The sequence below is a fragment of the Engystomops pustulosus genome, chromosome 2, assembly GCF_040894005.1.
Source record: "Engystomops pustulosus chromosome 2, aEngPut4.maternal, whole genome shotgun sequence".
Lineage (NCBI taxonomy): Eukaryota > Metazoa > Chordata > Amphibia > Anura > Leptodactylidae > Engystomops > Engystomops pustulosus.
Window position 1 is genome coordinate 183570453 of NC_092412.1, and position 22265 is coordinate 183592717.

General features: G+C 42.3%; 1 protein-coding gene across 1 annotated transcript in view; it reads right to left on the bottom strand.

Moving 5' to 3' along the window:
- Positions 1 to 18826, bottom strand: part of CDK18 (cyclin dependent kinase 18) — a 70305-nt gene extending 51479 nt beyond the window's left edge. The window contains exon 1 of the mRNA XM_072137511.1: positions 18669 to 18826. The gene's annotated coding sequence lies outside the window, so the exon portion shown is untranslated. The remainder of the gene's footprint in view (positions 1 to 18668) is intronic.
- Between the last annotated feature and the right edge of the window lie 3439 nt (positions 18827 to 22265).

Genomic DNA, 22265 nt, shown 5'->3' on the forward strand with positions numbered 1-22265 from the left:
CGATCGAAGCGCGCGGTGGGCCGCTCAGCGGGACACGTGACACAGTGATCAGTGTCAGGGGCGTGCCGGAGAGACCCGGAGTGAGAGCACCGTCCCCGGGGGAGACATGTGGGCGGCGAACATGCTGCTCCCCGGCCTGCACCAGCTCTCCCTGTCCACAGCTGCCTGCGTTTATGTGATCAACGGAACCGGGTGAATGTAGTGTGTGTGTGTGCAGTGTTCTGTGAGTGTAGTGTGTGTAGTGTGTGTGTGTGTGTGCAGTGTTCTGTGAGTGTAGTGTGTGTGTAGTGTGTGTGTAGTGTGTGTGTGTGTGCAGTGTTCTGTGAGTGTAGTGTGTGTAGTGTGTGTGTGTGTGCAGTGTTCTGTGAGTGTAGTGTGTGTAGTGTGTGTGTGTGTGCAGTGTTCTGTGAGTGTAGTGTGTGTGTAGTGTGTGTGTGTGTGTGTGCAGTGTTCTGTGAGTGTAGTGTGTGTAGTGTGTGTGTGTGTGCAGTGTTCTGTGAGTGTAGTGTGTGTAGTGTGTAGTGTGTGTGCAGTGTTCTGTGAGTGTAGTGTGCGTAGTGTGTGTGTGTGTGTGTAGTGTGTGTGTGTGCAGTGTTCTGTGAGTGTAGTGTGCGTAGTGTGTGTGTGTGTGTGTAGTGTGTGTGTGTGCAGTGTTCTGTGAGTGTAGTGTGCGTAGTGTGTGTGTGTGTGTGTAGTGTGTGTGTGTGCAGTGTTCTGTGAGTGTAGTGTGCGTAGTGTGTGTGTGTGTGTGTAGTGTGTGTGTGTGCAGTGTTCTGTGAGTGTAGTGTGTGTAGTGTGTGTGTGTGTGTGTGTGTGCAGTGTTCTGTGAGTGTAGTGTGTGTAGTGTGTGTGTGTGTGTGTGTGCAGTGTTCTGTGAGTGTAGTGTGTGTGTGTGTGTGTGCAGTGTTCTGTGAGTGTAGTGTGTGTAGTGTGTGTGTGTGTGTGTGTGTGCAGTGTTCTGTGAGTGTAGTGTGTGTAGTGTGTGTGTGTGTGTGTGCAGTGTTCTGTGAGTGTAGTGTGTGTGTGTGTGTGTGTGCAGTGTTCTGTGAGTGTAGTGTGTGTGTGTGTGTGTGTGTGTGCAGTGTTCTGTGAGTGTAGTGTGTGTGTGTGTGTGTGTGTGTGTGTGCAGTGTTCTGTGAGTGTAGTGTGTGTGTAGTGTGTGTGTGTGTGCAGTGTTCTGTGAGTGTAGTGTGTGTGTAGTGTGTGTGTGTGTGCAGTGTTCTGTGAGTGTAGTGTGTGTGTGTGTGTGTGTGCAGTGTTCTGTGAGTGTAGTGTGTGTGTGTGTGTGTGTGCAGTGTTCTGTGAGTGTAGTGTGTGTGTGTGTGTGTGTGCAGTGTTCTGTGAGTGTAGTGTGTGTGTGTGTGTGTGCAGTGTTCTGTGAGTGTAGTGTGTGTGTGTGTGTGTGTGCAGTGTTCTGTGAGTGTAGTGTGTGTGTGTGTGTGTGTGCAGTGTTCTGTGAGTGTAGTGTGTGTGTGTGTGTGTGTGTGTGTGTGTGCAGTGTTCTGTGAGTGTAGTGTGTGTGTGTGTGCAGTGTTCTGTGAGTGTAGTGTGTGTGTGTGTGTGTGTGTGTGTGCAGTGTTCTGTGAGTGTAGTGTGTGTGTGTGTGTGTGTGTGTGTGTGTGTGCAGTGTTCTGTGAGTGTAGTGTGTGTGTGTGTGCAGTGTTCTGTGAGTGTAGTGTGTGTGTGTGTGTGTGTGTGCAGTGTTCTGTGAGTGTAGTGTGTGTGTGTGTGTGTGCAGTGTTCTGTGAGTGTAGTGTGTGTGTGTGTGTGTGTGTGTGTGCAGTGTTCTGTGAGTGTAGTGTGTGTGTGTGTGTGCAGTGTTCTGTGAGTGTAGTGTAGTGTGTGTGTGTGTGCAGTGTTCTGTGAGTGTAGTGTAGTGTGTGTGTGTGTGCAGTGTTCTGTGAGTGTAGTGTGTGTGTGTGTGCGCAGTGTTCTGTGAGTGTAGTGTGTGTGTGCGCAGTGTTCTGTGAGTGTAGTGTGTGTGTGTGCAGTGTTCTGTGAGTGTAGTGTGTGTGTGCGTGCGCAGTGTTCTGTGAGTGTAGTGTGTGTGTGTGTGTGCGTGCGCAGTGTTCTGTGAGTGTAGTGTGTGTGTGTGTGCAGTGTTCTGTGAGTGTAGTGTGTGTGTGTGTGTGTGCAGTGTTCTGTGAGTGTAGTGTGTGTGTGTGTGTGCGTGCGCAGTGTTCTGTGAGTGTAGTGTGTGTGTGTGTGCAGTGTTCTGTGAGTGTAGTGTGTGTGTGTGTGTGTGCAGTGTTCTGTGAGTGTAGTGTGTGTGTGTGTGTGCAGTGTTCTGTGAGTGTAGTGTGTGTGTGTGTGTGCAGTGTTCTGTGAGTGTAGTGTGTGTGTGTGTGTGCAGTGTTCTGTGAGTGTAGTGTGTGTGTGTGTGCAGTGTTCTGTGAGTGTAGTGTGTGTGTGTGTGTGTGCAGTGTTCTGTGAGTGTAGTGTGTGTGTGTGTGTGCAGTGTTCTGTGAGTGTAGTGTGTGTGTGTGTGTGCAGTGTTCTGTGAGTGTAGTGTGTGTGTGTGTGCAGTGTTCTGTGAGTGTAGTGTGTGTGTGTGTGCAGTGTTCTGTGAGTGTAGTGTGTGTGTGTGTGCAGTGTTCTGTGAGTGTAGTGTGTGTGTGTGTGCAGTGTTCTGTGAGTGTAGTGTGTGTGTGTGTGCAGTGTTCTGTGAGTGTAGTGTGTGTGTGTGTGTGCAGTGTTCTGTGAGTGTAGTGTGTGTGTGTGTGTGCAGTGTTCTGTGAGTGTAGTGTGTGTGTGTGTGTGTGCAGTGTTCTGTGAGTGTAGTGTGTGTGTGTGTGTGTGCAGTGTTCTGTGAGTGTAGTGTGTGTGTGTGTGTGCAGTGTTCTGTGAGTGTAGTGTGTGTGTGTGTGTGCGCAGTGTTCTGTGAGTGTAGTGTGTGTGTGTGTGTGTGTGTGCAGTGTTCTGTGAGTGTAGTGTGTGTGTGTGTGTGCAGTGTTCTGTGAGTGTAGTGTGTGTGTGTGTGTGTGCGCAGTGTTCTGTGAGTGTAGTGTGTGTGTGTGTGTGTGCGCAGTGTTCTGTGAGTGTAGTGTGTGTGTGTGTGTGTGCAGTGTTCTGTGAGTGTAGTGTGTGTGTGTGTGTGTGCAGTGTTCTGTGAGTGTAGTGTGTGTGTGTGTGCAGTGTTCTGTGAGTGTAGTGTGTGTGTGTGTGTGTGTGTGCAGTGTTCTGTGAGTGTAGTGTGTGTGTGTGCAGTGTTCTGTGAGTGTAGTGTGTGTGCAGTGTTCTGTGAGTGTAGTGTGTGTGTGTGTGTGCAGTGTTCTGTGAGTGTAGTGTGTGTGTATGCAGTGTTTTGTGAGTGTAGTGTGTGTGTGTGCAGTGTTCTGTGAGTGTAGTGTGTGTGTGTGTGTGCAGTGTTCTGTGAGTGTAGTGTGTGTGTGTGTGTGTGCGCAGTGTTCTGTGAGTGTAGTGTGTGTGTGTGTGTGTGCGCAGTGTTCTGTGAGTGTAGTGTGTGTGTGTGTGTGTGCAGTGTTCTGTGAGTGTAGTGTGTGTGTGTGTGTGTGCAGTGTTCTGTGAGTGTAGTGTGTGTGTGTGTGCAGTGTTCTGTGAGTGTAGTGTGTGTGTGTGTGTGTGTGTGCAGTGTTCTGTGAGTGTAGTGTGTGTGTGTGTGTGTGTGTGCAGTGTTCTGTGAGTGTAGTGTGTGTGTGTGCAGTGTTCTGTGAGTGTAGTGTGTGTGCAGTGTTCTGTGAGTGTAGTGTGTGTGTGTGTGTGCAGTGTTCTGTGAGTGTAGTGTGTGTGTATGCAGTGTTTTGTGAGTGTAGTGTGTGTGTGTGAAGTGTTCTGTGAGTGTAGTGAGTGCTGTGTGAGCGTGCGGTGAGTGTGCAGTGTGTGCTGTGCTGTGAGCGGTGAGCGTGTGAGTGTGCGGTGTATTACCGAAATTTTCATACTCCTCCTCTGGTAAAAATACTCCTCAAAAATGGTGAGAGGAGTATTTTTACCCTTCTCGAAAAATGTTAGTGCGACCTCTGCTCCCCTTGTCGAAAAATTTGTGTATAGTCTGCATGTTGGCGCAAGCTATAACAAATGTGGCAGGCCCACTCCCTGCCCACTCCACATCCAATTGGCATGAGGGTGCTATAAGGTGAAAACATTAAAAAGGAGTACAGGCCATGATAAATCTCCTCCAATGTTCTTGTGCCATAGGACTTACAAAGGACCAAAATGACAAACAAGGTGGCCCTTTTTACGACTGCACACGTGACTACAGGTGTACAAAATATTAATGCTACTTTAATACCTAGGTGTCATCATTGACTTGTTAATATGTATACAATGACCATGATATGTTTTGGTTAAGACACTACCACAAATGTTAAGGGTGTAGAAATAATTTTCATTTGATGCATATCCTACTGTCTCTGTCATTAACTTTAGAGAAGTATTTGCTACGAGTACTTTACAATGTACTACAAGCTACTTTGATCTCTCCCACACATTTCGCTTTATAGCTGATTCTTAGATATGGAAATCAGGCCTAGATATTGAAAGGTGGGAAGGTCAAATATGTACATAGTTTACAGAAAGACACAATTACAAGACATGCTGCATTGAGGAGAACATTATGCATCTATTTAGTTGCTATTTTTAATGTTATAACAGGAAGAAAAATACAAAAAAAATATTGGTTGTGTATTCTTTGATCTTTACTGCCAAAGTCTATAATGAAATGCATCCATGTTTATAAATGCATTCATGTACAGATTATACACATATAAAAGACAAAAGGGTTTTGGCAATAGATGTGTGCATTGGTGCGTTTACGGTAATTAAAATGGCATTATATGCTCTAATGGTGCATTTACGGTAATCAAGATGGGCACACATACGTAATGTACACATACAGATCCGTACCTTACTTACCTCAGTGATCACTGAAGGGTAATCTGCCTGTCATAGCCATCTAGCCATGGTCATCTGTAGGATATAGCTGTCTATAAACATTACTGAGGCCTGCAGTCTCCAGCAGCTCATCATTTCATTTTCAATGTCAAAAACTTTATTGCTGGCCCTGCAGAGTTTTAGGACACAAGCACCCCTGTGACAAGGACAGCATCAGCAAGTGTTCGCTTACTAAGAATTAAAGGCTGTCATTGTTTTTGGTAAGGGCAAGCTGTCGGTCCAATAGATCCTCAGGTCAACGGACAGGGCAGAACAACTTCACCGCCTTCTTCTCCTACTATCAAGATACTTGGATTTATTTAAAGGGAATCTGTCACCAGATCTCACCCCATCATACTACTGGTCCCTTCAAGTAGGGCATGAAATGTATTTTTTAGAATTCCCTTTCCTGGGAAATCTCACTCGTTAACCTACGAAAAATCTCCAAATCATGTAAAAATGAGCTGAGAAGAGTCCTGAGAGTTTAGAGGCTACAAGGGGTTTCACTTCAGTTGCCCTTATCTTTGGTTCCATTGTACCTATTGTACCTGTTTTTGATGTCAAAGAATTTTCATTTTCCAGGCTTGTGGTTCAGTGAGCTACAGAACCAGAGATACAGACAATTGAAAAAAAGGCAGGAATTTAAATTTTATCTCCAGCTTGCATTTCCAACTATGCCTGGAGGCTAAATTTCAGTGGTGGCAGATTCCAATGGGCACTGCTAAGTACATTCCATACAGGTTATAATCATAACTTAGTTGCCTTCCGTTTGTGCACAATAATAAAGTTTACCTGGCTCACCTGGAGGATGCCTCATTTCAAATAGTAACATTTGTTGGGTAATTAGCATACAGAATCTGCTCAGCCACCGCTTGTGAATATTGAAATTTTCCCCATTCCACATCCACCCTGTGGCCAACCCTCCATTTCCAACGTCGGCTCACCGCAAGGAAACCTCACACCTTCGTGGTGAGCCGTACACCATCTGTCACGCACAGTGAGCTGCGCGAGCTGTGCATGCGCATCATCCCTTCGTATTGCAACTAGGAAGAGCCGAGGTATGCAAACTCTCTATATAATTTGGGCAACTCAGCTCTTCATATTTGCAATGCATATGGACCGTAAGCATGTGCAGGAGAAGTGCACAGTGAAAGTTGTAAAAACTGAGCTCACAAGAAAGTGGAGCAAAAGCGAAAGAATTTATTTCTTGCTTTCCAGTACATTACATCGGATATTAAATAAACTCACTTCAAAACTTGTTACAGAGAAAACAAGTCCTCACATAGTTCTGAAAAAAATTGTAGATTTTTGAAGGTAGGGAGCGAAAAATACAAACACAAAAAGGGACAAGTTAATAAGGGGTTCAAGTTCATTTTCTGAATGATGCCACCACGCTGGGCCATGAAAAAATATGATCTGGAAGGTGTTACTTTGCTTCACAACATACTCATTTTTTGGTAAATTTCTGCTGACAGGTTCTCTTTGAGGATACAAATTAGATTAAATACAAAAACAAAATTTTAGAATATAACTTATAACATTATTAGTGTACAGGCGGTCCCTACTTAAAAACACCCAACTTACAGACAACTCCTAGTTACAAACGGTCCTCTTGATTTTGGTAATTGACTGTACTTTAGCCCAAGGCTACAATGATCAGCTGTAACAGTTATCAAAGATGGCTGCAATGAAGCTTTATTGTTAATCCTGGTTCTTATAACAATCCAACATTTTTAAAATCCAACAGTCATAGAGACCAAAACTATTCTGGCTTGGGTTACAATTATGAAGTATACAGTTCTGACTTACATTCAAATTCAACTTAAGAACAAACCTACAGAACCTATTTTGTACGTAACCCGGGAACTAACTGTATTTAACATGGCTCTTACAATAGCAGAATATTAAAGCAATAGAGCTCTACTTATTCTGAGCTTTAGACAGAACAAATCCCAATTTAGGTATTACAAGGGTACAAGCACCGTCTAAATGTTAAAGAACATTAGATAAGTTCAGCAAGGAACATCTGTGAACTTTTTAGAATTATTGTTTTGGTCAGTGTTTTACTTCAGGTCAGGATTGATAAATGAACCTCACATTTTCAATCAATTTTGTTTTAGCAGAAATCTAATTTATATGATTAAGAGAATAAGAGAGAGTTAAATCCTCTCCCATCTGTTCCACTGTCATATGCAAATAAAGCATCACTTATAAGAACAACATGTTTGGGAAAATGTCCTTCTGGCGTTCCAGCTATTCCTACTTGTGTCCTAGTAGAATACACCTGCATTCTAGGATCGGCTTTCCAGCATCCTCAACTCAGTGAACACACTATATGACAACATTTTGCATACATGAAACATGAGGTTGGTTGCCTTTTACCAACAGTGGTAACCGCGTCACCTAGTTGTAAAGTTTACATTTCAACTACAGCAAATCTTATTACTTGTATATTTAAAGGTTTCCGGTACATGTGCAACAACCCCCACCGTGGCCTAGCCTTTTCCTCGGACCTGGAGACAGCCGGGGTCGAGAATACTGGAGCAGCTGGAGGTTGCGTCCTAGAGCACTCTAGTGTCACGTGCTTGGTATGGGGACCGGAGAGCTGTCCTACAGCCTGGCAGGTCTCCAGCAGGTGGTGTGTGCAAGAAAGATGGAGGGAGAGGCTGATGTACTGGATCTCCCTGGGGCAACACCTGAGTGTCCATAATATATGTCCCTGGGTGATAGATGAGGAGCCCTTGGTGGTAAAAGCCGCATCTAGGGAACAGACAGAGGCAATGCTGTGCAAAATAACTCACGGTTCTTTATCGGAACAACTGCAGGCAAACAATTTCAGAACAGATACCGGATTACTGGAGGGGTCATGGAGAGTGTCCAGATGTGGAAGCTATGTCCAGATGTGGATGCTGCAGCTTGTCCTGGGGTTAGCTGTGTGTCTGTGTTAGTGATGCACAGACAATGTCTCCTTCTCTCAGTGTGTATTCTGGAAGATGAGCTCTCTAGGAGAGCTGGGGCCTAAGAGCTGTCATGAGTGCATGTGCTCAGAAGCAGTTTCTGGAACTGAAGAGGACTTGCCCCTTCCTGTTCAGGGGTTTTATTAGACTCTGGTCAGGTGTTGGCTCACTCTCCAATCACACTCCAGTTTACAGGCTGGAATACAATTGGATAATAATTCTAGTACAGTTAACCCTTGCCTGCAGAGGCGTATCTATCGCTGTTAACCCCCGATGACCAGGTCTAGAACCTTCCTGGAGGGTTCGCGACTCCCTCTGTCAGCTCCTAACCTTGAAACCTGTATTGGCAGGGGTGTTGCACATGTGGAAAGAACCTCTGGGGATAAGGACAGTTGTAAAACTGGGCTACCCCATTCCAGTGTCAGAGCTTTGCGTCTTGCTGATGCTCCTGGCTGGTCACATGACCATCTACAGCCAACCAATAAGCATCTTTTTCTCTGGTAATTGGTTTACTTTACTGCAAATAGATGCGCCCAACTAGTGTTACACTTTTAGTCCGAGCTATCTGTAACATCCGGCCCGAATGCTGACAACCACAACTAAGATGCTGAGTTTAGTTCCGATTGCTCAGTGTTCGAGTCAGACGTTCGGGCCAGTACATGCTACGCTATAAGGTGATGCAACATTGCAACTAGGTTTCCATTAAAAGAATTGGTTGTGACATCTGACAGGTTTCTAGCCATCATCTGCTTTTACATCAGAATCATGTCACCAACAGCTACTGTCACACCAGAATGGTGTTCACAAAAGCAGCTGTAACATCACAAGAGAGTTCCAGTCATGAAAGCAAAATGTCCATTAGAAGTGGTTTTTACTCAGATCACAAAGGAGCTTTCGTCAATTGATGTGCAGCAATATCATAACCAATCAAGTTCTGTTTTTCAAACAGCTAAAATAAAATGTGTTGGTTTAACTCCTTCAGACAAGGCCATATTTCGTTTTTCGTTTTCATTTTTCACTCTCCACCTTCAAAAATCCTTAACTTTTATTTTTCCATATAAAGAGCTGTATGAGGGCTTGTTTTCTGCATCACAAATTGCAATTCATAGTGATGGTATTCATGCCATGTACTGGGAAAAAAATTCCAAATGCAGTGAAATTGGAAATAAAATGCATTTGTGCAATTTTCTTGTGGACTTGGTTTTTGTGGCTTTCACTGTGCGCCCCAAATGACATGTCTCTGTTATTCCTTGGGTCGGTACGATCATGGGGATACCAAATTTATATAGGTTTTATAATGTTTTCATACAATTACGGTGAAACCTGTACAAAAAAACAACAACTTCATTTTGCCATTTTCTGGCGCTAATAACTTTTTCATATTTCAGCCTATGGAGCTGTGTATGGTGTAATTTTTTGTGACTTTTTATGATGTTTTGAATGCTACCATTTTAAGGACTGTACAGCCTTTTGATCACTTTTTATAGAATTTTTTTATATTTTGCAAAATGGTAAAAAAATGGCATATTCGAATTTGGGTGCTATTTTCCGTTACACTGTTAAATTCTGTGAATAACCGTTATTATATTTTGATAGATCGGACATTTGGGACATGGCGATGCTTAACATGTTTATGAATTTTTCTGTTCTAGGGAAATTTTTGTTTTTTTATTTATTTTTTTTTTACTGTTTTTAGACCCCCTAGGGTACTTTTACTTTAACCCTAGGTTGTCCGATTGATCCTGGCATATACTGCAATACTACAGAATATGGTAGGATTGTGGGTGTTAACGGTGAGTGTTTGCTGTAATATGCAGCAAACGCTCACCAGCTATAGAGGGCTCAGGCCGTGAGCCCGCTCCAAACACCCGCAGTCAACTTTTTTTTTTCTTTGCAGCCATATGGCTTGGACTCAAAATTCTGTTTACACAAAGGCCATAATAACAGCCAAGAGACCCATAGATTGTAGCCATAGAAAACAGATTGTGTGTAGCCATAGAAAACATAGATTGTGTGCAGGAAACCTCAGAGTATAAAAATACTGAAGATTTTGGACAAAGGTGCAAGGTTTGGGTACCTCATTGTGGGGCAGGGAGATCCGCAAAGATCCAATCATGTACCTGTTTCATTACGACATTAGGCAGGAAGATAAATCCCAACCCACGACAGGAGTGCTACCAAAGCTGTTCCATGTAATAAGTCTGGTGGCAAAGAGATGCCTCTTGTAGTACTGGTTAGAGCCAGGTATTGCTAAAGTACTGGACCAAATGACCCAACGTTTTCACTTAAACGGTTGGAAGCAGAAAAGGTCAAGTCCAAATTGAAGAGGAAGTTGTTTAGGAGATGCAAGGGTTTCTTGGCACATCATATCTCCCCCCGGGAGCGGGATAGTATCTTTCAGCCATTCACGCTCACACAATGGTATTTGACGGAATAATTAAAGGGCACTCTCAGAAATTGGGGGATACCTGCTCAGGGCAATGGAGAGTCTCAGCACTACTGAAGGGAAATGAGACACCCGATGGCCTAGATTTAGGGGATGTAAATAGCCAGGTCCGCTTAGTAGCAACTTCAACAGAAATATCCCTACTCATAGGAGTATGGAAAGTTAATCAATTGGATAGATGAGTTAAATATTTAGTTCAAGTGACTACTGCGGAAATATCCGGTAAAATAGACTCATAGTTCACAAACCTGTTATGCGTGTATGAAGTATATTTTGGTTCACCGTATGAACTGCGAGTCAGATACCAAATTTATGGGACTACCAAGGTCTATGTAACAAGTGGCCTGAGAGCCGTATATGTGTTATGTAAATGTTTGCATAAAAAATTTAAAAAAAATGTTAAAAAATATACTGAAGACACACTGATACTGAGAGATATGTAGGAAAAAAAAGTTTGTGTTCAGATTTTTAGTTTCAGTTTAGTTTTACTTTGACTGTGGACTCTCACCTTCCATGTCCAATGGAATAATTACCATAATAATTCCAGTGATTAAAATTATTAGCATCCTCCATGATATTCTGTACTTCTCCAAATGAAATAGGGATTGGCATTAGTTGGGATTTTCTAGATTTAGCTTGTTGCAGAGCAAGTTGTACCACATAAATCTAGTAAAAGTGTTATCTTAAAAAACATCACCGAAGCTGTCATGATGTGGTCATTCCATTATTCAAACTGTATCCATATCTGTTATTCAATAAAGTTATTTGAATGAGGAAAAAAAAAACACTCATGACCAAAATCTATTATTATTAGTTTTGAAGAAGGACAGCAATGTTTGTGTTCCTTAATTCTGGAGAGTTTTAGAAAAAATACCCTTAAAGGGGTTTTCCAAGTAACTGAAGTGAACTGAAATCCACGGGATAGGGCCTAACTTTATCAGTGGGGGTCTCAGCACCACAAATTGCGAAAACTGCAGAAATTGTGGCCGTCTGCTTTATCAGTCTGAGGAGCGGCATGGGACCCCTCGTTTTTGCGATCTGTGGGGGTCTCAGCACTGAGACCCCCACTGATTAGCAAGTTAGACCCTATCCTGTGCATAGGGCCTAACTTCAGTTAATTGGAAAACCCCTTTAATCGATAACAACATATTACAATTTGCAATAAAATTTTCAGGGACCTCCTTGTTCAGCCATGTTAACATATCCCAATGCCGGTGCACTTTGGCAGAAGTGGTGGCCAGGAAAACTATTTCCAGCTTCCCAGTGTTTTTACAGTCTTATGGTTACTCAGAAATTATAGGTTATACTTATTGACCCTCTACCTGCACACCCCCCTCCCCCCCCCCATTTACCAACACGATGCACATATCCAGGTGCAGGGCTCTGCCTGATCGCATGTGTATTTCCACTGACACGAATGTGAGAAATTAACTAGCACACAAATGGTGATGGCACACGTGGCGTTTTGAACATGTTTTTGGGCACTTTTTAAGCAGTCCGTCAAAAAAACTTTAGTTTTGGATGCGTTTAAAAACGTGACGAGAACAGCACGTGGGAAGGCGCCCTCAGGTTGCATTCAGATGTGGCGTTTACATTGTGTTTTGAAACACAGCCGAGGAAACATCACTGTTTACATTTGCTTATTATACAATGTAAATGTGTGTTAAAATGTATATTTTGTTAACACAATGCCAACGTGATTTTAATGCTTAGTTAATACATTGTGATAACATTGCGTTTTGTACAAAATGCAACGTAATTGCCATGTGTGAGCACAGGCCTTGCATTTAATGTGATGCAAACACAATCTGACTTCAATAGGTGATCGCAGGAATAATCCTGCAAAAACGCAAGGCAAACAACACTTGTGAACGTGGCCTCAATGCGCTGCAAAAATCTGACAAGCCAACATCTTATAAATAATACAGGGAACATTCAGAAACACATTCATGTGTTATCATTAGGACAATAATAAAACCTCTTTATCACCTTGAACTGTAAAGTCATATCTACTTATTTGCATTTTTTGAGGAGGAAGCAATAAAAATATTTTGAAACTGGAATAATAAATACATTATTACTGAATATCTATGGCTTTGCCCCCACCTGCTGTAGGTTAGACCCCCCCTGGGTGCCTAGGATACAGAACACAAGTATTATGTCTGCCTGTGATGCTATCAGCAGCTGCTGTGATTCGCACTTGGTTATACAGCTGCTCCTGTTAATAAGTAATGAAGGCGGCCAGAGGCAAAGAAGGTAGACAAGGTTACCCAAGACTTCAAGTTAAGTGAGGGGTTAAAGGAAGGAGCCTTCAAGTCAGTCCTTGGTCATTTAACCCTTTATCTGCAGGTAACAAATACTCATAGTCCATTATGACCTGTGATTATTAGTTTCAAATGATTTATCTGATATATCTATATCTCTTTTGTATTGTCACTACCTGCATATGTTACCATCTTCTCAATGAAACTCTATTGTTACATCCTTTGTATGTGGCTAGGGCTATTTCTGTCATTTAACATCCGCTAACTTGTCCTCCTTTGCTAAACTAGTTCTTAGGATGGGAAACACAATTTTAAAGACTTAACAATATTGCTAAATATAAATATCCTCCAGCTGAAGAGGAGTTAATTTATTACTGCACTGCAGCTAACCACAGCTAGGCATGTTACTGCCGCACACAGACCGTGCCATTCTCCAGCATGGTAATGCACTAACACCCCCATAAAGGTAATCAATGAGGAATGCGAGAGCGTATGCCAAAACATTTCAATATGGCAAGTTACTGTCAGGTCTCATGCATATAGTTCTGTTGTATGGGTCTGTAATATTGCGCTCAGTCACGTGTGTGGGACCCTACGCAGGCTATTTGGGTGAAGTTACCTATGAACCATTTATTTGCAGCATATTTAGGGCAATTTGTTACAGATCGCTTGCACTTCACTGGAAACGTAAATGTGCTTGGGCTAAGGAACGCCCCCCATTGCGCTAGGGCTGAACTTGTTAAAACAGGCCTAGCGTATGGGGACAGGCTTCTGGCCCGTCACATATACGTTCATGGAAATGCATGCGATCAGTAACCAGCCGGTGTTCTGAATTAAAACAATACCTTTACTATACTCATATGTTTTATATTTTTTGCATGGTATCAGGTTTTTGTTTTCGAAGGAAAAAATGCTGCAAAAAATAAAAGTAATATTCTAATTTCCACTGGCAATTGATGGATTTCACTTATGACAGGTGTTGGCATCAGTTTTAGACTCTAAGAAATAAATGGGATTGGTCACTGTATTTGTTTCCTGTTTTTATTCTTTGAAATTTCTGGTTTTACAAAGTACAGAGCTGCAGCAGAAATGAGTAATAATACTGTAGTAGTAAGATGTCTTGCCTCAGACTGTGGAAGGTTAATTATAGAGAACAGAAACCACTTCACGGAAGTCATTTCAACCTTTTAATGGCTGGAAAATTCTGCCAAGTTATTACGTGATCTTTATTACTTCTGATATTCTAAGAAACAATATTAGTCTTCCTTCTTTAGAACCCACTTTTTCCAACATCTTCCTGATCAAACAGAAACAAGTTCAGGAGACAATCAGTAAAAGTTTAAGGCTTTACCTACACAACTTTACTGATATTTAACAGAGTTGTCAAGTTCCACTAAATAAATGTTATGTTTAGTTATAAAAGTTATACAAGTTTCCAATATACTTTCTGTATCAATTCCACACGATTCATGGTCATGGGATGTCACACAGGTGCATGTCTTGTTAGTATCTCAGAGCTGTGCACCTGTGTGACATCACATGACCAAGATAGATTTTTTTATGTACAGGAAGCTACATTGGGAGCACGCATAGATCTAGAAAATTGTGAGGAATTGATACATAAAGTGCATCGGAAAATTGTCTACCTTTTCATCATACAAACAATGACATCTGTTTGCAGAAACTAGACAACTCCTTCAATAATTGTTCATGGACAATTTGCATCCATGTTGCATTTGTAATTTGAGTAATTCCTGACAAATTTTACCAAACCAAGGATGTATAAATTGATTCATAGACTTTTAATTATTATAAAGTAAGCAAGTGATGTCATTTAAAAATAAATGAACGGCACTTGTTTTTGCTATTCATGTGATTAAACAACACAATTACAACAGGAAAGGAAATCTTTCTTCCAATACCCTCTCACATTTCATATGAAAATGCATAAAATCTAGATCTAGAATTTGCTAACTTGTCTTCCACCATAAAGTCCTGATTCTACTAATGGTGTAAGTAGACGTCACCCCTTACCATTCTTTACCCCCAATTGTCACAGCATTGCAGTATTACAAGTAATTCCAGTTATGTCTGTACATCCTTCCTTTACTCTCAACTAAACTACTTTCCATTCTCTCTCCTTGCATCTGTCAGTTTCCCACTCCTCTCTATTGTAATCAGTCCTTGTAATGGACCATTTCATTATCCCTGACATGCTCAGTAAAGCACCCTCTATTTCTACCACCTGCATTGCTTTCTAAGGGCTCTTTCAGACCAGCATTTTTTTATTTGGGATTTTCACTGAAGCTTTTTACTGAACCATTCTTGGTTGTCTTCACAAAATTTTTGGAACCTGTCCTTTTTTTCAAGCATGCAGATTACAGAAGTTTATGTGTGAGTTTGAAAAAAAAGAAAAAAAAAACTGAAGTCCATTTTTTGCTGGGGAACCAGGTGTTAGGTTACCAATTTTAAAACTTAAAAAAAGGGTTGTTTTGCGGACATGGAAAAAATGTAACAGTGAAAATATTAATGTATGTGAAAAAAACAGATGTGGCTCAGAACAGAAACCACACGCTACACAAGCAGGGAAGCATCTGCGTAAGCTCAGTGTTTTGTGTCCATGAGGACATATCTGTGATCACCTTGGCATGGATTATTTTTATGTATAAGGCCTACTTATCAAGACATGTGCCAGGATAAAGCTTGGCCATTCCCTCTTGCATCAGTTCTGTTTATTCTCCAGTATGTTATGTCTTATATTTTTAAAGATAAGCTTCTGAATATTAAAATGCTTGATGGATCAAGAAATATCCTGACATCTGAATCCAGTTTAGCTGTCATTCTTCTAAATAATGTGTAATCCATGACCTGCTGAATGGGAAGCCCTGAAATAATCAGAACGTGTCAGGCACCACTGACATCTGTAAACATAATATCTGAGATCACCCGCAATATTAAAGGTCTTGCTGTACGTACAAACCAGAGTGTTGTATAATACTGTCACTTTCTCCATCTGACTATACAGTGACTGTAGCCCCAAGCATCTAAATATGGCAGATCATTAAAGGTGTAACTAAGACAAATGTATCCTGTCACCAATGTTTTTGGTGATCAATTTCATAAATATGAATACGTATGGTCATAGAATGGGACTTCCCTCCATGACTGGTCCTAGCTCATCCATGTATTATATAGAAGGCCAGTATTTGATCTGACACTATACAATGCTACATATCACCTACAGCTGCCCTACACCAGGGGTTTAGCTTCCCTTAAAGGGAACCTGTCAGCACAAATTGACCTAATAAACCACTACTTGTATGTTGTCAAGCAGCTGAACACCTTCCAAATCATGTTTCTTTCATGACTGGATGCCATCATCCAGAAAATCTACTTTAATGTAAATTTGAATGTAAATTGGTTGTATAAAGTCAAGGAGGAGGAGAGTTTAAGACTGAAGTCAAGGTGGGGTGCATTGAACGCCTCTTTCTCTGTGATAGAAATAATGCATCAGAATTCAGAAGATCTGGTTAGCAATGTCTCTGGATGTAGGACCATCAACTACAGTAAAGGGGGCTTTCTGAGGAAGAGAGAGCTTGACTTTCTCTCTTCCTCAGAAAGCCCCCTTTACTGTAGTTGATGGTCCTACATCCAGAGACATTGCTAACCAGATCTTCTGAATTCTGATGCATTATTTCTATCACAGAGAAAGAGGCGTTCAATGCACCCCACCTTGACTTCAGTCTTAAACTCTCCTCCTCCTTGACTTTATACAACCAATTTACAGCTCACTTTGAAGTTGGTCATGAAAGAAACAAAAACTAGATGGAGTTACACTGCTTAACAATATTCTGGTAGTGGTTTATCAGGTCAATTGCTGATGACAGGTTCCCTTTAAAAGAGACCTGTCAAGGGGATTTGGGACACTAAACCACCCATACACTTACACTTTAAAGGGTATCTACCACCAGGATGAAGGACTGTAAGCAAATGAGCCTGAGTGGCTCCAGGCTCCATTACCATTACCACCTACGGAGCCTGGGGCCCTTCAGGCTCATTTGCATACAGTCCTTCATCCTGTGGTATATTCCCTTTAAGACTTGGGTTCAAGACAAATCAATGATAAATTTGTGATGTGCACTAAGTGGAGTTTATAAAAGAGCCTTAGTAATCACATAGCATCACAAGTCACAGGGTGGTCTGCTTGCCTGGTAGTCATATACACCTGTACACCTAGTAGTGCCAAGAGATTTGGCACTTCACAGCAGAAATATGGAGATTTACAGCTGCAGATTGGATTACTGGCTACAAGGCATATATTGCATTTATTGCCTGTAGACTTGTTCATAGATACACTTATATAGATGCAGATATTTGTATACATACACAGTGATCTGTTCTACAGGTTGTTCCCTATATTCAGGACACTTTATCTTCTGTGGCTGGTTGACAAAGGGGATGACTGATGTAAACATGCAGAGGCTCTAAACATCAACCCCTCGCCCTGTACAGTGCAGCTATATATCCTCAGTCAGCTGTAATGTAATAACAATATACAGGCAGCACCTGCACAGAGCTAGCTATATACTACAGTATACATTATCCCTCTCCATGTATAGTGTATCTATATACTACAGTACACATCACCCCTCTCCCTGAATAGTGCAGTTATATATCCTCAGTCAGCTGTATTGTATAATAACAGTTTACAGGCAGCACCTGCACAGAGCTAGCTATATACTACAGTACACATCACCCCTCTCCATGTATAGTGCAGCTATATACTACAGTACACATCACCCCCTCTCCATGTACAGTGCAGCTATATACTACAGTATACATCACCCCTCTCCATGTACAGTGCAGCTATATACTACAGTATACATCACCCCTCTCCATATACAGAGCAGCTATATACTACCGTATACATTACCCCTCTTATTGTACATAGCTGTCTATATACTACAGTACACATCACCCCTCTCCATGTATAGTGCAGCTATATACTACACTACATATCACCCCTCTCTATGTACAGTGCAGCTATATACTACAGTACACATCACCCCCTCACCCTGTATAATGCAGCTATATACTACAATACACATCACCCCCTCACCCTGTGTAATGCAGCTATATACTACAGTACACATCACCCCTCTCCATGTATAGTGCAGCTATATACTACAGTACACATCACCCCTCTCCATGTATAGTGCAGCTATATACTACAGTACACATCACCCATCTCCATGTATATTGCAGCTATATACTACAGTACACATCACCCCCCACCCTGTGTAATGCAGCTATATACTACAGTACACATCACCCCTCTCCATGTATAGTGCAGCTATATACTACAGTACACATCACCCATCTCCATGTATATTGCAGCTATATACTACAGTACACATCACCCCCCACCCTGTGTAATGCAGCTATATACTACAGTACACATCACCCCTCTCCATGTATAGTGCAGCTATATACTACAGTACACATCACCCATCTCCATGTATATTGCAGCTATATACTACAGTACACATCACCCCCTCACCCTGTGTAATGCAGCTATATACTACAGTACACATCACCCCTCTCCATGTATAGTGCAGCTATATACTACAGTACACATCACCCATCTCCATGTATATTGCAGCTATATACTACAGTACACATCACCCCCCACCCTGTGTAATGCAGCTATATACTACAGTACACATCACCCCTCTCCATGTATAGTGCAGCTATATACTACAGTACACATCACCCCTCTCCATGTATAGTGCAGCTATATACTACAGTACACATCACCCCTCTCCATGTATAGTGCAGCTATATACTACAGTACACATCACCCCTCTCCATGTATAGTGCAGTTATATATCCTCAGTCAGCTGTAATGTATAATAACAACATAAATGCAGCACAGAGCTGTCTATATACTACAGTACACATGCCCCTGTGCTATAGCCATGCCCCCTATACTGATATGTGCCACTTACAGCTTCCAAGCAGTTAAAGTTAGTAAGATATAAGACAAGTAGGAGCCTGGCACACCTCTGACCACACTACAGGGCACAGGAGTGACGATACGTGCCCGCTTACCTTTGCTGTGTGTACCCTGGTGGCTGCTGTGCCTGACCTCCGGGGATGCCCTCCCTGTCCACCTCTGCCAGGACCTCACAGCAGGAGAAGGCTAGCAGCTGCCCTGTGATTGTGAGCCAGAAGCCCCGCCTCCTCCCGCTCATAGCCCGTGTATCATGGAGGCTCCGCCCAGGGAAAGGTCTCGGTGCCAGCCTGCTGCCTGAGCTCCGGGCAACAGAGGGATGTGCCAGGGTCAGGGGGAGGAGAAGGATGCCATCCAGATGCTGACGGAGATGAGAGGACACTTATATAGATGGTGGTTTAGTGCCAGGCCGTACACTGCCACCCATGCCCTCAGATACTATTCTATGGTGTAAATATCCCTCATGCACTGCTGTTTTTTTTACTGTACCAGGGCAGGATTAGTCTGAAAATTGTTAAGAGCAACAAATGTTATTATAAGCATCAATTAGTCCTGAACCTCCCCCACTATGATCAGCGTTCATGTATTCTAGAGCCGTGGTCCTCTACATTTTTTGGACAAGTGATGGTCTGCAATCTTTTCCCATGGACCAGTTTGTGATGCAGAAAATTAGGGAGACCCATGCTTAGCCACATCTACCTACTTACCTTTCCACATTCCCCTGTAGCAGTCCTGGTCACTGCCATAGTTAAAGGTGTATTGCTATTTCAGCAAATTATTGTTAATTTTATTTGTATGATAAAAACTTATACAATTTTCTGTATACAATATACTTTCTGTATCAATTCCTTAAGATCTCATATCTAGATCTCTGCTTGCTTTCATTCCATAGAAAGCTTCTAATATATAGAAGAAACAATCAGTTCATTCACCTGATCACCCATATGTCCTCCTGCCAACAATCCATGTGGCGGTGCACGCTACCAAATCCTTCACTTCCACGATCCAACATAGAAGAAAAAATAACGGTGTGCAGCACCCATGAAGACCACAGTGGTAATGTGCAGAAGAAGCTTGTCCTTGATTATCGCTGCATGGATATTACATGGATAAAAAAACGCACAAGAACGGAATCAATGGAATGAATGAAAGCAAGCAGAGATCTAGAAAACCGTGAGGAATTGATGCAGAAAGTATATTGGAAAATTGTATAACTTTTTATCATATAAACAGTGACATTAATTTGCTGTAATGGGAATACTCCTTTAAATGCAGCTCTGAAGTAGGCAGGCGTGATGCGATGTACTACTGACTACTATTACTGACAGCAGTAAATAGAACTAGGACCACAGGCTATATATGGTGATTTTTGGCTACAGTATAGGCCACCTCCATTTCCGAACTGTGTCCCCAACCACCAGGCGACATAGTCCTGTTCCACAGCTGGTATTGTGTAGTGTGATCCACATGCAGATATATATGTCCATAGTTAAAGGGAATCTACCACCAGGATGAAGGACTGTTTGCAAGTGAGCCTGAGGGGCTCCAGGCTGCATAGGTGTTAATGGACATTTGCATACTGTCTTTCATCCTAGTGATAAATGTCCTTAAAGAGTTTGCTCTAAGCTGGCTTGATTAGTCACAGCCCAATAATCTCAGCTTCCGGCAGGTATAATAACAATTTTGGGCCAGAAAAACCCTTTAAAGGGAACCTGTCACCAGGAGACCCATTTTAGCACCCCCCAGTCCCCATAGAGCAGTGATGGCAAACCTTCTAGAGACTGAGTGCCCAAACTACAACCAAAATCCACGTATTTACCATGAAGTGCCAACATGGCATTTTAAGCAGTAATTTATTGCAACTCCTCTTTCAATCGTATCTACCCCCTAAGGCCACCAACACAGTTGAAAGACGGAGGGCAAATTCATACTCGTTGTAGCTTCTCTCGAGGGTCTCTCTGTAGAAGAATGGTGGGTCCAGCAGGATGACCTACAAAGACATTGCAGTTCTGTCAACACCTTCTCACTTTCCCTGCAGTTCCAAACAGCCAGTGAAATTTCGCTTTAAAATAACGCTGAGAGCAGCATCTCTTAAGTTTCCTGGGACTTGGTAGATTTGGTCCAATTTGGTGAACTCTGTCCTGGAGTGATAGTCTGAGTACCCACAGAAATGGCTCTGAGTGCCACCTCTGGCACCCGTGCCAAAGGTTCGCCACCACTGCCATAGAGCATTGTGCATACACTGCCAAACAGTTTTTGGATATAAAAATCAGTTTTACAGAAAAAAAGTTATATTACCTTGCAATGCCATGTGCTCTTTGACCAGTCTATTCATCCCCTGAGAGTGGCTGCAGAGGTGAAACACTCCTCCGTGTGTCGGTTTTGAATTCATAATGCTGCCCCTCATACGGCATATTGGCACCCCCTGCTTTGTTCCCCTGATCATCCGCCCGCTTCACCAACTTCGGGAGCTATGCAAACTATGTAGGCCTAACAAGCGGTGCCGTAGCGGAGCAAATGTGCAGATGAACGCGCAGACCATGCAGCTGGCTCCGCTTCATCTGCTTATGTTCCGCAAGATGCTGACCTCCTCTCATCCAGCAAATTGACTCCCAATGCCTGGTCCCCCCTAAACCACCCACTGTCTATAACTACATGCAATACTTTGTACGAGGGATACAAAAGATTTTGCACATTTTACAACTTATTCTAGGTGCAATCCTTTCAGTAAACCTTCCCCAATGAATGGAGATGACTCTTCCACTTTGAACCCCTTTGGTAGGGAAATATGGACCACACATTTTGTTACTGTGAGCTGAATGGGGACCACACATATTTCAATAAAGCAATTGTCATCATGTGTAAGTTCTATTATTAATAAGTCATAAAATATCATAGTAAAAAACGTATGATAGACATAAATCAATAAGTTATATTCTGCTTTACTGGCCACCCAAGCAGAGAGCAGAACCTGTCCTCTAGAATATAGAACTCCAGTATTGTGTCTGTAATGTCAGAGTACACAGCGTAGGCCGGGCAGGGAGAATTGATTATATCAGACAGCTAATGACTACGAAAATAGACTGCTAGAAGAGAATGTCAGAAAGTGGATCCAGCAAAATAAACAGAGGCAGGTGAAAGGCTTTATTGCTAGGATATACACTGCTCAAAAAAGGGAACCCCAAAATACTACATCCTAGATCTCAACGAATTAACTATTCCAGTTGCAGTTCTTTATTCAGAACATAGTGGAATGTGTTGAGAACAATACAGCATAAAAATTATAATCAAATCAAAATTAATATCTCATTAATGTCTGGACTTAGACTGCTATTCAAAATCAAAGTGGAAAACCAAGTTTCACACTGATCCAACTTAATTGGAAATGCCTCAAGACAAGGCAAAGAGGTTCAGTATTGTGTGTGGCGGATGGGATCTCCTCCCAGACCTGGATTAAAGCATCAGGCAACCCCTGGACAGTCAATGTTGCACTGTGGCATTAGTGGATGGAACAAAACATGGGGCACATTTACCGGAGTTCACTTGAGTGCATTGTCCGTCTATAAAGCTGCGTGCGGTTATTCAATAAGATTGTGTGCCTGAAATCATGAATGTGTCACTTCCCCGCTCAGGTCCTACAGAGTTCACCATTTTTTTTGTGGTGCATATTAAACATAGGGCTTGCGACACCATTT